Raw genomic sequence first — 13286 nt, forward strand, 5'->3', positions numbered from 1 at the left:
CCTCCCTCAACATGTGGGGATTATAATTCAAGATGAGATTTGGGTGGAGACGCAGGGCAAAAACATGTCACTCCATTTCATAACTAACTTTCTAGGTAAAATTTGAGCACTCCTCCCAAGGGCTTAGTTTTCTTCAGAAAGAAGTGGGCTATACCATCTCTAAAATTTCTTTCAGCTCTATTATCTTTACTGTAATTTTACCAGCCTTAAAATTAGATTTGGGTATAATTCAGCAATTATACTGGCTGGGATTCTGCTTCTTTCCATTTTAAAATGAAAGAAGCAAGAATTATGGGTAACTAGAACAAGAGGTATCAGAGGTCATCTAGCCAACCTCCATTCACAGATAAGCAAACGAAAAAACAAAAAACACACACAGAAAGGTGAAGTATTTTCTGCCCAATGTCCTAACACTAGATGTAGCAATATTAAGAGTTTAGTCCAGAAAATTTGGAAGAGGTGGCACACCTGGATTTTGTATGCTTTAGTTTCTCCAGGATAGAAACAAAGGAGAATGTAGTGTGGCAGTAAAAATATGAGTAAGTATATACATATCACAAATGACAACCGAAGGAAATCCACAATATTAGATTTGGTGTAGACTTCAGCAAATCCAAAAAGGCTAAGACCATCTAGCTTATAACATGTATCTTCAGAAATATTCTGAGGTATAGCATAATGGAGTGATTTTTGAAACAAGAATCCTCTTTCCTTTTTATTTAAGTCTAAATTTCAATTACATTGTAGAAAACTTGAAAAGAATATGAAAAAGTCACCCACAATTATATGACACTAAATGCATGCTTTGATAGTTAAAAATATTTCTTACTATGCATATATTTTTTCTATGCATATATATAGTAATTATAGTATGCATGAATTAGTTTTATTATTTGATTACAGTTTGGCATATTGTTACATGATCTCTGTAGGCATCAAATGCTTGCAACATTATCCAGCAAATGATCATATAATTTATCTTAACATCCACCTATATCATTGAGCATTAAATTTTTCCTCTTCTCCCCTTCCCACCCTCTCTCTCTCTCCCTTCTTTCCTTCTTTGCTTTCCCTCCCTCGTTTCCTCCCTTCCTTACTTCCTTCCTTCTTTCATCTTTCAGCATTTTAAATAATGCATTGTATTTATGGCTTTCTCTGTGTTTTAGGGTTTTCTATCAAATAAACTATCAGAATGGTTGTCAAATTGCTTTGTTAAATTACTAACTGCTTTCTTCCAAAGTGTATAGTATTTAACAATGCCATTGGTAATATAACATTTTACATGTTTTTCTCTACTCTCAAATACAAGAGGAATGAACATGTCTATTTAATTTCTTTTCATTACTGACATATTTAGACTTATTTAAATCATTTTACTTTGTATTTGTCCCGCTTTGTTGATGTTTGTTCATTCTTCCCCTTCCACTTTCTTTTAAATTAATGACTATTGTAATGCTATATATTTTCTTTATTGGTTTGGAAATAATATACTGAATTTTTTGTTCCCTGAACTTAAATTAACGTATGTAACTTAAAATGTATACATGAATTAAACAAAAACCCAAGCATACTAACTCCGATCAGATGCCTCCTGACTGTAAGTCAATATTATCCAGTATTTTAATCCCATTATGATTCTTCAAATTTATTTATTATTATATATTCAATGCTTACTTAAATTTACCCATAGATTTACTAATTGCTTTGGCTGACGTTACCTCTTGAATCTCAGTGTCTCCTTTGGGGTTGGGTTTTTTTTTTTCCTGTGGTTTATCCTTGAGAAGGTATGTTAGTGAGATTCTTCTGGGTACTCATTCAGTTTTCATTTTCCTGAGGTACCTTTAGCCTGTCTTTATTTATGACAATTGTACCATGTTCTTTTGGGTAATCTTCTTTTTTTTTCAGAGAGATATTATCTTTGAAGTACTGTAGTTTGATTCTGATCTCTTTTTTATGTAAGATACAATCTGCGAAATGCAATGTATGATATGTAATTTAGTGGTATACATAGATGAATTTATATATTTATGATATATATGTAGCTCTATAATTTATCTTTCAATACATATATTTTAATATTGTTTTAGATTTGGCTCACGTTTGGATCTAAAGATTTATATTTTTCATAAATTTTGGCAATTTTTGAGCCATTATATCTTCTTATAAGGTCCTTCATCTACTCTTTTTTCTTGGATATTTCTTGGACACACCAATTTTATCATTCTGTTATTTTATTCTATTCTATTCTGTATTTTTATTAACTTCCCTTTTGTGGATCGTATCCCTCTATGTCTCTATAATCTGAATAGCTTCTTCAGCTCTACCTCCAAGTACTCTCACTCTACTTATTGTGTAACCTGCTATTTAATCCACTCAATTAATTTGTATGACTAGAGACAATACTTTTCTATTTCTAGAAGTTCTACTTGGTTTTTCTTTACATATTCCTACACTCAACCTAAAGAGATGGGCAGCACTCTCGTTAGCTAGTGACACCCCCTAAAAAGAGGGAATACTGTGCCAGGAAAACTAGCTCCTGTCAGACCCTGCAAGAGAACATGGCTTTTCTCTCTCCCACTATCTTCATTAGCATATAAGATGATCATATTTTTTCTCCATTTTCTGAATTTTATGAAATGTATTTATCTTTACAAAAATACAAGTTTAAAGTAATGCATGAGTTTTTAATAAAATTATAATTAGAGATATAAGAAATATGTTTATTCATTAAGAAAGAAATTAAAAGGGCATGAATATATCTATTTCTAAACTCTGAAAACATATTAAAAGCCAACATTTGACAATTCTTAGAATGTTTTCAATACAGTTCTAAGTTTATGCTTAAAAAATAAAGTAACTAAAATGTATGCACTGGTATGCAGTCTCAACCAGGTACTTTCCTAAGATCTTTCTATATATTATTATAAAACAACCCTGTAATGTAGGTTTCTTTTACCCTCATTTTAGAATGAGAATATTGTGACACAAAAGGATCAAACTCATTTGAAGTTACATAATTAGGAAGTGATGGAACTGGTTTTCAGATGCATACTTTGGATTCAGTTTACATGGGTTTTAATTCCTGTGGCATTATAATTTTTAGGTATTTGACAATTAGGAAAATTAAAATCAAATTTCAATCAACCATAGACATTCCTTTAGCAATCCTTTAAGATCATGTCCATTCAGTCTGGATAATTCTGCTTTGATGTGGTGGTTTATTGTTTTTGTTTTATATTTGTTTTCTTTTGTTATTGATAGTCTCTGTTTGCCCATTGACTATTTTTCATGTGATAGGCAAAAGGAATAAAAATAAAAGTAAAAAAATTTATTTTTTTTTCTTTATCTCAACTTGTGCCAAATTTGCTAGGCGCAGAAAGAATCTTTGTGATGATGTTTTGGAGCATAGGCGGGATGGGGTGTGTATGGGGTCATAAGGAGCAGATCTGTAAGGTTGGGAAGCCAACATTCTTATCAGTTTGCCATAGTGAAATCTTTCGTTCCTGGCTAAGTAATTTTGGTTACACTTTCAAAAGGTCAGACATATTCGTGGGCCTCCATTGTTGATTGGATCTTGGTAATTTTAAAACATTTTGCATTTCATTTTTTGGTCAATATTATACTGTAAATATGAAACAGATTCTAAAATAAACACAAATGCTTTCTTTGTGAAATATTCTGTTGAATAATTTATACAACTTGTAAAATTACTGTAGATAATATAGAATTTTTTAGAAATGCGTTAATTTGGATTTCTGACTTTATATTTTCTCCTCGAGGTACCACTTTCTTTGATGGAATATTTTCATATTTTCCAATTGAAAATAAAAAGATTAGGCATCTTTCCCCCTTTTGTGCATTGAAGGGGGGGTTGCCCCTCCACACCTGTGGGTGTTTCTCGTTAGGTGGAACGAAGAGACTTGGAAAAGAAAAAGACACAGAGACAAAGTATAGAGAAAGAAATAAGGGGACCCGGGGAACCAGCGTTCAGCATATGGAGGATCCCTCCAGCTTCTGAGTTCCCTTAGTATTTATTGATCATTTGTGGGTGTTTCTCCGAGAGGGGGTTGTGTCAGGGTCACAAGACAATAGTAGGGAGAGGGTCAGCAGACAAACACATGAACAAAGGTCTTTGCATCATAGACAAGGTAAAGAATCAAGTGCTGTGCTTTTAGATATGCATACACATAAACATCTCAATGCTTTACAAAGCAGTATTGCTGCCCACATGTCCCACCTCCAGCCTTAAGGCGGTTTTTCCCTATCTCAGTAGATGGAACGTACAATCGGGTTTTATACCGAGACATTCCATTGCCCAGGGACGGGCAGGAGACAGATGCCTTCCTCTTGTCTCAACTGCAAGAGGCATGCCTTCCTCTTATACTAATCCTCCTCAGCACAGACCCTTTACGGGTGTCGGGCTGGGGGACGGTCAGGTCTTTCCCTTCCCACGAGGCCATATTTCAGACTGTCACATGGGGAGAAACCTTGGACAATACCTGGCTTTCCTAGGCAGAGGTCCCTGCGGCCTTCCGCAGTGTTTGTGTCCCTGGGTACTTGAGATTAGGGAGTGGTGATGACTCTTAAGGAGCATGCTGCCTTCAAGCATCTGTTTAACAAAGCACATCTTGCACAACCCTTAATCCATTTAACCCTGAGTTTGACACAGCACATGTTTCAGAGAGCACGGGGTTGGGGGTAAGGTCATAGATTAACAGAATCTCAAGGTAGAAGAATTTTTCTTAGTACAGAACAAAATGGAGTCTCCTATGTCTACTTCTTTCTACACAGACACAGTAAATATCTGATCTCTCTTTCTTTTCCCCACGTGCATTTAGCACAGAAGATTATAAAATAGCATTTATTTCTATTTTGAAGAGTTCAGAACACTTAAGTTAAAAAAAAAAAGGGTCTCTAAAACAATTCCTGGGCATTCGTTATGAAGTTAGGTCTTTCCATTCATAATTGTTTTGCATTTCTAACATTCTGTGGTAAAATGATTAGATCCTCTTTTCTTCCTTATACCCCATTCCTCACATACTCATCATTTCCCAATAGAAGTCAGTTTTCAGTATTATAGATCAGGTTATTTTTAATAATATAATATAAGAGTTATATCATGAAGAGGTTATTAATTGGATTGAAAAGGCTTGACTGTTTTTTTCTGAAACTGTATCTTGGTGCCAGATAATTTTGGAGGTTCTTATCTCTTTTTCTTTTTCATACATAACACCTGAAGTTTATTCCCAAACTAGGAGCAGAAGCAGATATGGAGAGACCAAACAAAGTGCTTGGTATGATCCAAAAACCTAACATTAAGGCCTAGCATAGCATTTATGATTTGCTGGATAGATTAGAGAAGCCAATTCCAAATCTCCACCAATGTGCAGAATTTACTTGGGATAAATTGTATCTCTTGGACCTGATGAGGACTGACTAGACATGCTTCAGAATCTCATGTATGTGTTAAACCAGATGATATTAAGGATTTTGTTTATGAAATAAACCATCTCATCACATTTCCAATTAAGAGGAGTTTTACTTGGTTTACGTTTAGTATTGAGAAAGAAAGAGAGACAGAGACTTCTTTATTGGTTCATCTTTTCAGTCTTCTTTTAGCTACTTGCTATTTCTTTTGCAGCCTTCTGGTTCATCCAGAGTGACTTGTGTCTCTTGATATATGTGTAATAAATATGCCATAAAGGAGGACAATATTATTAATGTAGCAGATGACCAAGAGTGGATTTAAACTCATTTCAATAACTTACAGAGGACAAGCCAAAAGAAACAACCCCCCAAAATAAATTTAATGTCATAAAACAATATTACTATAACTATAAAATGACTCATATATATATTTTCAAAAGCCTTTTCTTAAGGTGGTTGTTTGAAATGATTACAGTGAACACCCTAAAAACAGAATAAGGACAAGTGTGGCATGATCCTTCTAGGTCAATGGAAATTTAAGCCCTTCACCTGTGTGGCAAAATTACCACTCTGTTTTGTTCAGCTCAGAAATGTAAGCATTCAAACTAAGAGAAAAAGTGGAGAGAGCAGGGTAAACTAGCTTGAGCAAGTTCAACATATTACCTTGTGTGGTAAGCATGATTGTAATATGACACCCGGGATACCTGGCCCTGGATGTGTATGCCCTGTATGATTTCTTCTCCTTGGGTATGGGTAGGATAGTAAATATGATAGGGTGTGACTTGCATGACTATGATACATTTTATGGCAAAGGACATTTCCAGATAAAATTAACATCTCTAATCAGTTGATTTTGAGTTAATTAAAAGGGAGATTATCCTAGGTAGGCTTGGCCTACTCAGGTGAGTAATTTAAAGAGAGGGATTGGGGCCCACCCTGGGGTCAGAGAGATTCTCATATTGATCTCTAGGAAGTGAGCTGCTGTGTCCTGTGAGTGCCATGTGGCAAGGAGCCGTGAGCACCCTCTAGTAGTTGAACTCAGTCCCTAGGTGATAGCCAGCAAGAAAATGGGGAATGACATCCTCCAACCACAAGGAACTAATTTCTGTCAACAGCCACATAAACTTGGAAGGGCATCCCAAGCTCTAGAAAGGTATGCAGGCTGGCAAACACCTTAAGCTTTATTAGATCCTGAGAAGAAACCCAAGCTAAGTTGTACCTAGACTCACAGAAACTGAGATGTTAAATATGTGTTGCTTTAAGCCATTAAATTTGTGGTAATTTATTATGGAGCAATAAAAAATTAATGTACCTTGTATTTCATTCAATTAGAAAAAGCGAAAGCTATGTTGAGCTAGCCTAGGCTCAGTATTTTATTACTGAGATAGCATATGTCTGAGAGTATTTATATACATGTATATACACATACAAACACACACATATATATATAAAGCATTGGATAATTTTTTTATGTAAGTTCAATTAAGTTTGCATGTAAGTTGGATAAGAGTTGAAACATTGGCTTTTTCTTAAAAATAAATAAACAAACAAACAAACAAATACCTGCACTTTAGGAGCTTAAAGCCGTGACTGGAAGTTAAAAACAAGTTTATTATATGACTCAGCAATCTAAGTATTTATCAAGAGAATAAAAACATGTTCATACAAAGACGTATTCACAAATATTCATAACACCTTGTTCGTAATACCTTAAAACTGGAAACAGTTAAAGTATCTTAAAAACAGATGAATAGAGAACTTCATAGGATGGGAGTACTCAGCAATAGAGAGAAATGAGCTTCTGAAATGCAAAACTATGGATTAATTTCAGAAATATTATACTTGGCAAGGGAAAATTTAAAAAGGCCACATATAAAATAACACCACATGAATAATTTTATTTCTATGAAATTCTAGAATATAGAATAGACTAACATACAACAATGTAAGTCAATGATTGCTTGGAGCAGAGGGTGGGGGTGAAAAGTATTTTAGAGGGATGCAATGTGTTGTATCTTGATTGTGGTGGTAGTTACACAAGTGTATATACACCTATCAAAATTCATTGAACTACACACTAAAAATGAGTTTATTTTAGTGAATGTAACATACCTCAAAAAAGCTGATTAACAAAAACAGTAGCTGGTATATAGTGAAACATAAAATAAATACTTGTGAATGAGCAAAACTTGACAAAGTCAATTTTATTATTTAAATAATTTGATAATGTATTTTAACAAATGTATTTTTTACAGTAGACCATGTGGATCTATATATAAATAGAAAGCCATAGAATATACATTATTAATTTGAAAATGTAAAATGAATGTCCTAAATTATTTATCTCACCTATCTTCGACAGTGGGTTATCTGCAAGAGTTAATTTGGGGTGTTTTCCATTTTTAATGGAACCCAGTGTTATTTTTTTCCACATCTTGATGATTCTAATGAACTTTGGTCATCATAGGCTTGCTGAAAAGATTCATCACAAAATGATTAACAACACAGTTTAGAGAGTCATGAAGACATGAAGAATCATAATGGTTACATTTTGATACTGGAGTTAATGTATTCTGAGTTACAGGGAAAATAATGACTTAAGTAAACTGGCTTGAAAAATTTTTGGTCCAATTATTCCTTAGGAAATAAGACTTTCGTGTCTTTAGATGTATAAGGATAAAGTGATTCTGTAAGTAGTCATGAATTTAAGTTGCCAGATTCTTAAAAGTAAAATCACAACATTAAGAAAGTTAAAATATTTATATAGAATTGTAAATTCTATATAAATATATTAGGATATCTTACAGGAAATTTGGCAATGCATATCAAAAGGCAGAGGAATATAATTCAGACCTCAAACTATTATTATTCTCTTTGTTTTGCTTTCAGATATTACATTAGATTGTCTTCTTCTTTATGCAAATCTGCAATAAAGTAGGACCAGTTCAAAGCTGTAATTCTACATTGAAAGCAGTAATTTTATTAACTAGCGAATGATTAAAAAATAAATCCAAGATTGTATTTCTATCAGTTCATAGCTCTTCAAAGATCTTTCAAGATCCTCTGGCACATCCTTAAAGAATGCTGCATGGGAAAAAGTGCCTGTGTATAATTATCCACTTTATTGTGCTCAAACCTCTCAGCATCATTTTTTTTTTGTCAGCAGGTGACGGATTCTTCGCTGTGCAGCTGGAATATCACAGTATATAATATGGACCTGATAAAAAATGAAGATTAGATAATTTTATTGACAGAAACTTTAAACTCTGCACTTGCCACTATTTAACTGTTCTATTCCACCATTAGAGGTTTTTGGACAAAGGTTAATTGCTCAATAGGCTGGGAAGTTATGAGAAGGATCTGAGAATCAAGGGTCATTGTATTAGATGCCATTTAAAGTTCATTGTGGCTGGAGATTCTATGATTCTGGAGATTCTGATTTCAGAATGCATTTTTATTCTTTCCCAACTCAATATGCATATAAAACTGACTAATTATGTTTTATATTTGCATAGCACTTAAACACTGGCTTATACATTGTTAAATAAATCCAAACAGGTGAGTTAAGACTGTTTGTTTAATGCTCCACCCTGGTTTACACACTTCTTGGTGCTATAGAAACAACAAGCTTTTTGTACTTCATGTAACTTCATGTACTTCATGTACTTCCTGTAACTTCAGGGAACTGCTGTGTTTTTTCTGATTCAGTTTTGCATTGTTATAATACAATTTTTATTTCCATGACTTTTTGTAGCAAAATATTTACATTTTGTAAACAGTGGGTGTCTTTTCTAAAATTTCATTTTTCTTTCTTGTAAGCTGTAAAAAGTTTGTCTTGTGTGCTTTAACTTCCTTGCATTTTCCCTTATTACAGAGTCAATAATTTTTGCAAATACATATAGACATATTGTTTTAATAAATAATTCAATAATTTTATTTTAAGATATGCCTATTATTGACATTATCTAAATAAGTGCCATTTTGTCTATGGCTGTCTTTCAGGCCCCAACCATTTAAATTGTCCAGGCTCCAGAACTCACTACTCCTATACTTAGGTAATTAGAGTTATAAATACTAACTCTGAGAATAAACTTGACCATTAACTTGGCATTAACTCGACCAACTTCAAAAGTATTGACAGAAAAATAAAGAAAAGAGAGGGCTAAAAATGCATAAAAATTGAAATAGAATCATGACATTTAACTGTTTATTAAGTATTTATTGTTCATGGTAACAATAGGATACTCTATAAATATTTTATATGTAAAGTTGATAATAGCCATCATAATTACAGCATCTGTTTTTAACAGGCTTTCAATATTTAAGATACCAATCCATCAACACTCTCTTGTCTTTAGTATCTGAAAGATAATAGCTCCTTTAATTAAAGGCCAATGAGGAACATGCAATGCAACCCACACAAAAATCAAACCTATGATTATCTCAATGTTTTAATTAACTGCACCGTAAGCATAAATTACAGTCTTGATGATGGTGAAGAACACAGAAAAAAGTCTGTATTACAATTATTTTGCCTTTGACCTTGCTATGGATCATTCCTTCCAATAAATACATTATTGTATTAACAATGCTTTCCTCCTATAAAAGATAAGAAAAACATTTATTCTTGATTAGTTTTCTTGCTATAAATTGAATTTGAATTTGTGAAGGCAAATGTGGTCTGTCTGCATATCAGTTAAATGTCTTCTTGCAATATCTGTCTACACTGGAGAGATAGGATGAAATCAGAGGAACTGGAAATGCATGAGATGGAAAGTTCAGGAGCCCTAGTTCACAGTTGAGGAACCCTAGGTCACCACTCACCAGCTGTATGACTGTGGGTGATGTCACATAAGCTTATTGCTTTTCCCTGAATAGAATAAGAGGATTGGACCACATGAGCTTCTTGCAAAGTGAGCCCCAAAGGGCTTGGTTTCCTAATGAATTTTCAAGCATTTGTCCCTTTGAGACCCCCAATTACTTTATCTAGGCATCAACAAAGCATCTCTGTCTTTTATCACTATTTTTGTTTCAATATGTTTTATATTCGGGGTTTTAGGGATAAGATTTTCTTAGGAGAAAGAAGCCTCTAATTTATAAAAAGGTTTTGAAAACCACTGGTCTGAGTTAGCAGCAGCACTCTTTCTAGTTCACCAGTTCTCTGTTTTGGTTTATTCCGATTTGGTGAGCCATTTGCCCCAGCACACTCGACCAGGAAATTAAAAAAAAAAAAATGGATAAAATACCTTCCCTCTCGTGTCCTTAATCACCGAAGTTTCATTTGGAAAATGTCACCAATATTTTCTGTGCTAACTAAAATTTGCAGCAGTGGATTGTTTCTTGGGGACCATTCAATCTCCTAGGTTTACTTTCACTTTGTAAGATCTCTTTAATAGCTCTTTCTTATTTGGATAAGGCCTATTTCATTTCTTCCAGTGTGACAAAGGACCTTGCTATGTGTTGTTCTAACAGGATATTCTTCCTTTCCTCCACTGGGCTAATAGCCTGGAGAAAAAGAATACAAGTTTAATTTTAATTTCTGGATAATAATGATTTTGTCTTTTAATCTATGAAGTAGAGCAAACAGTATTATCCTATCATATGATAAAAAGCACCAATACAATGGACTTCTGAAAAGCTAAGTATGTAAAAATATCAAATACTTAAATTCTGACACGTGTTTTAAAATACATGTGTATTTTTAAACTGCTCCAGAAATGTTGGGGTAAATAGTTTGAAACTTTGAATTGAAGAGTTTGTTTCTGTTGTTATTTAATTTTTTCAGTAACTGAGTGCTTATTTGAGGGAAGGAGAAAACCTTTAAGAGTTACTTTACAAAACACAATACATGCTTTTAAAGGGTAATTTCTACCTGTACTCTAAATAAGCAAAAAGCAAAATGAGGTAAATAACAAAAGGAACATTTTATTAACTAAAATGTCCCTAGGGAATAGTCAACATTAACTTAATAAATAATTGTGGAATGAATAGATGGGTAAGCATCTGCTTTAGTCTGTTTTGTGCTGCGATAACAGAATACCTGAGAGTGGGTACTTTATAATGAAGAGAAATTTATTTTCTCATAGTTCTGAAGGCTGACAAGTTCAAGATTGAGGGGCTGGCATCTGGAGAGAGCCTTCTTCCTTCATCATTCCACGGCAGAAGGCAGGGGGGCAAAAGAGAGAGTCCAACTCCTGACAACACTTTCATTAAGGCATTAAATCTACCTATTGGGCTGGACCCCTCATGGCCTAGTGACTTCTTACAAACCACACCCCTTAGTACTGTTACAATGGCAATCAAATCTCAACATGAATTTTGGAGGGGAAAAACATTCAAACCACAGCATTCTGTGCTTGGCACCCCAAAACTCATGTCCTTCTCACATACAAGATAGATTCATTTCATCCCTAAAAGTCTTAACTCGTTCCAGCACCAACTCATAAGTTCAAAGTCCAGAGTCTCATCTAAATGAGATATGCATGAGACTCAAGGCATAATTTATCCTGAAGCAAATCCCCTTCAGCTGTGAGCCTGTAAATTAAATATGTTATATGCTTCTAAAATACAGTGGTGGGATGGGCATAGGATAGACATTCTCATAGGCGAGAAGGAAGAAGTAACAAACAGATCCCAAGTAAGTCTAAAACCAAACAGGACAAACAACATGAAACATGTTGTTTGATAGTGTTAAGCCTCCAGAATAACCTTTCTTGACTCTGTGTCTCACCTCCCTGACACACTGTGGTAGGGACTGAGCCTTTGAGGTCCTGGGGAGCCCCACTCCCATAGCTTTGCTGACTACAGCCCACGTAACTGCGTTTGCATATTGGAGTAGAATGCCTGTAGCTTTCCCAGGTTGGCTTTGCACTCCACTATGGTAGCTCCATAGTTCTGGGATTTGGAGCTGGCTCCACTTGGCACTGCCTCAGTGGAGACTCTTTGGAATGACTCCACTACTGCTGCAGTTTTTTGTCTGGGCCTCCAGTCTATTTAGTAGGTACTTTAAAATCTAGTTGGAGGCAGCCATGCTTCTACAGCTCTTGTACTATGCACCTGAAAATTAGCACGAGGTGGATGCTGCCAAGATTTACAGCTTATACATTCTGGAGTAGCAGGTGAAGCCACATCTGGGTCTACTTGAGCCATAACTGGAGTGGTCAAGGCAGCAAGGCCTGATGCCCCATCAGCACCCCATGACTGTCCCCTGAAGCCATTCTACCTCAAGGCTCTGGAACTCAGCTTGAGATAGGAAGGACAGCCTCAAAGATCTTTGAAATGACTTCAGAATCTTTCTCCCATTATCTTGATATATAGCACCATGCTTTCTTCTATTCATACTAATCTCATCAAAGAGTTGCTTGGACATACCCTTTGTATTCTCTCCCATATTTTTATTCTTTACATGGCCAGGCTGGGGATGCTCCATTTTTTTTTATATCTCATACCTTTTCATTTATTTATTTATTTATTTATTTATTTATTTATTTATTTATTTGAGACAGGGTCTCACTTGAGTGCAGTGGCATGAATATGGCTTACTGCAGCCTAGACCACCTGGGCTCAAGCAATTCTCCCATCTCAGCCTCCTGAGTAGCTGGGACCACAGGTGTACACCATCACACCTGGATAATTTTTGTTGCATTTTGTTTTGTTTTTGAGTAGAGACAGGATTTTGCCATGTTGCCCAGGCTGCTGTTGAACTCTTGGGCTCAAGCAATTCTTCTGCCTTAGCCTCCCAAAGTGCTGGTAGTACAGCCATGAGCCACTGCACCCAGCCTGCTTCCCTTTTAATTATGAATTCTATCTTTCAATAATTTCTCTCTTATTGAGTTTTGCTATATGCTATTGGAAGAAAT

Source organism: Pan troglodytes, chromosome 11 (assembly GCF_028858775.2).
Source record: "Pan troglodytes isolate AG18354 chromosome 11, NHGRI_mPanTro3-v2.0_pri, whole genome shotgun sequence".
NCBI classification, from domain to species: Eukaryota; Metazoa; Chordata; class Mammalia; order Primates; family Hominidae; genus Pan; species Pan troglodytes.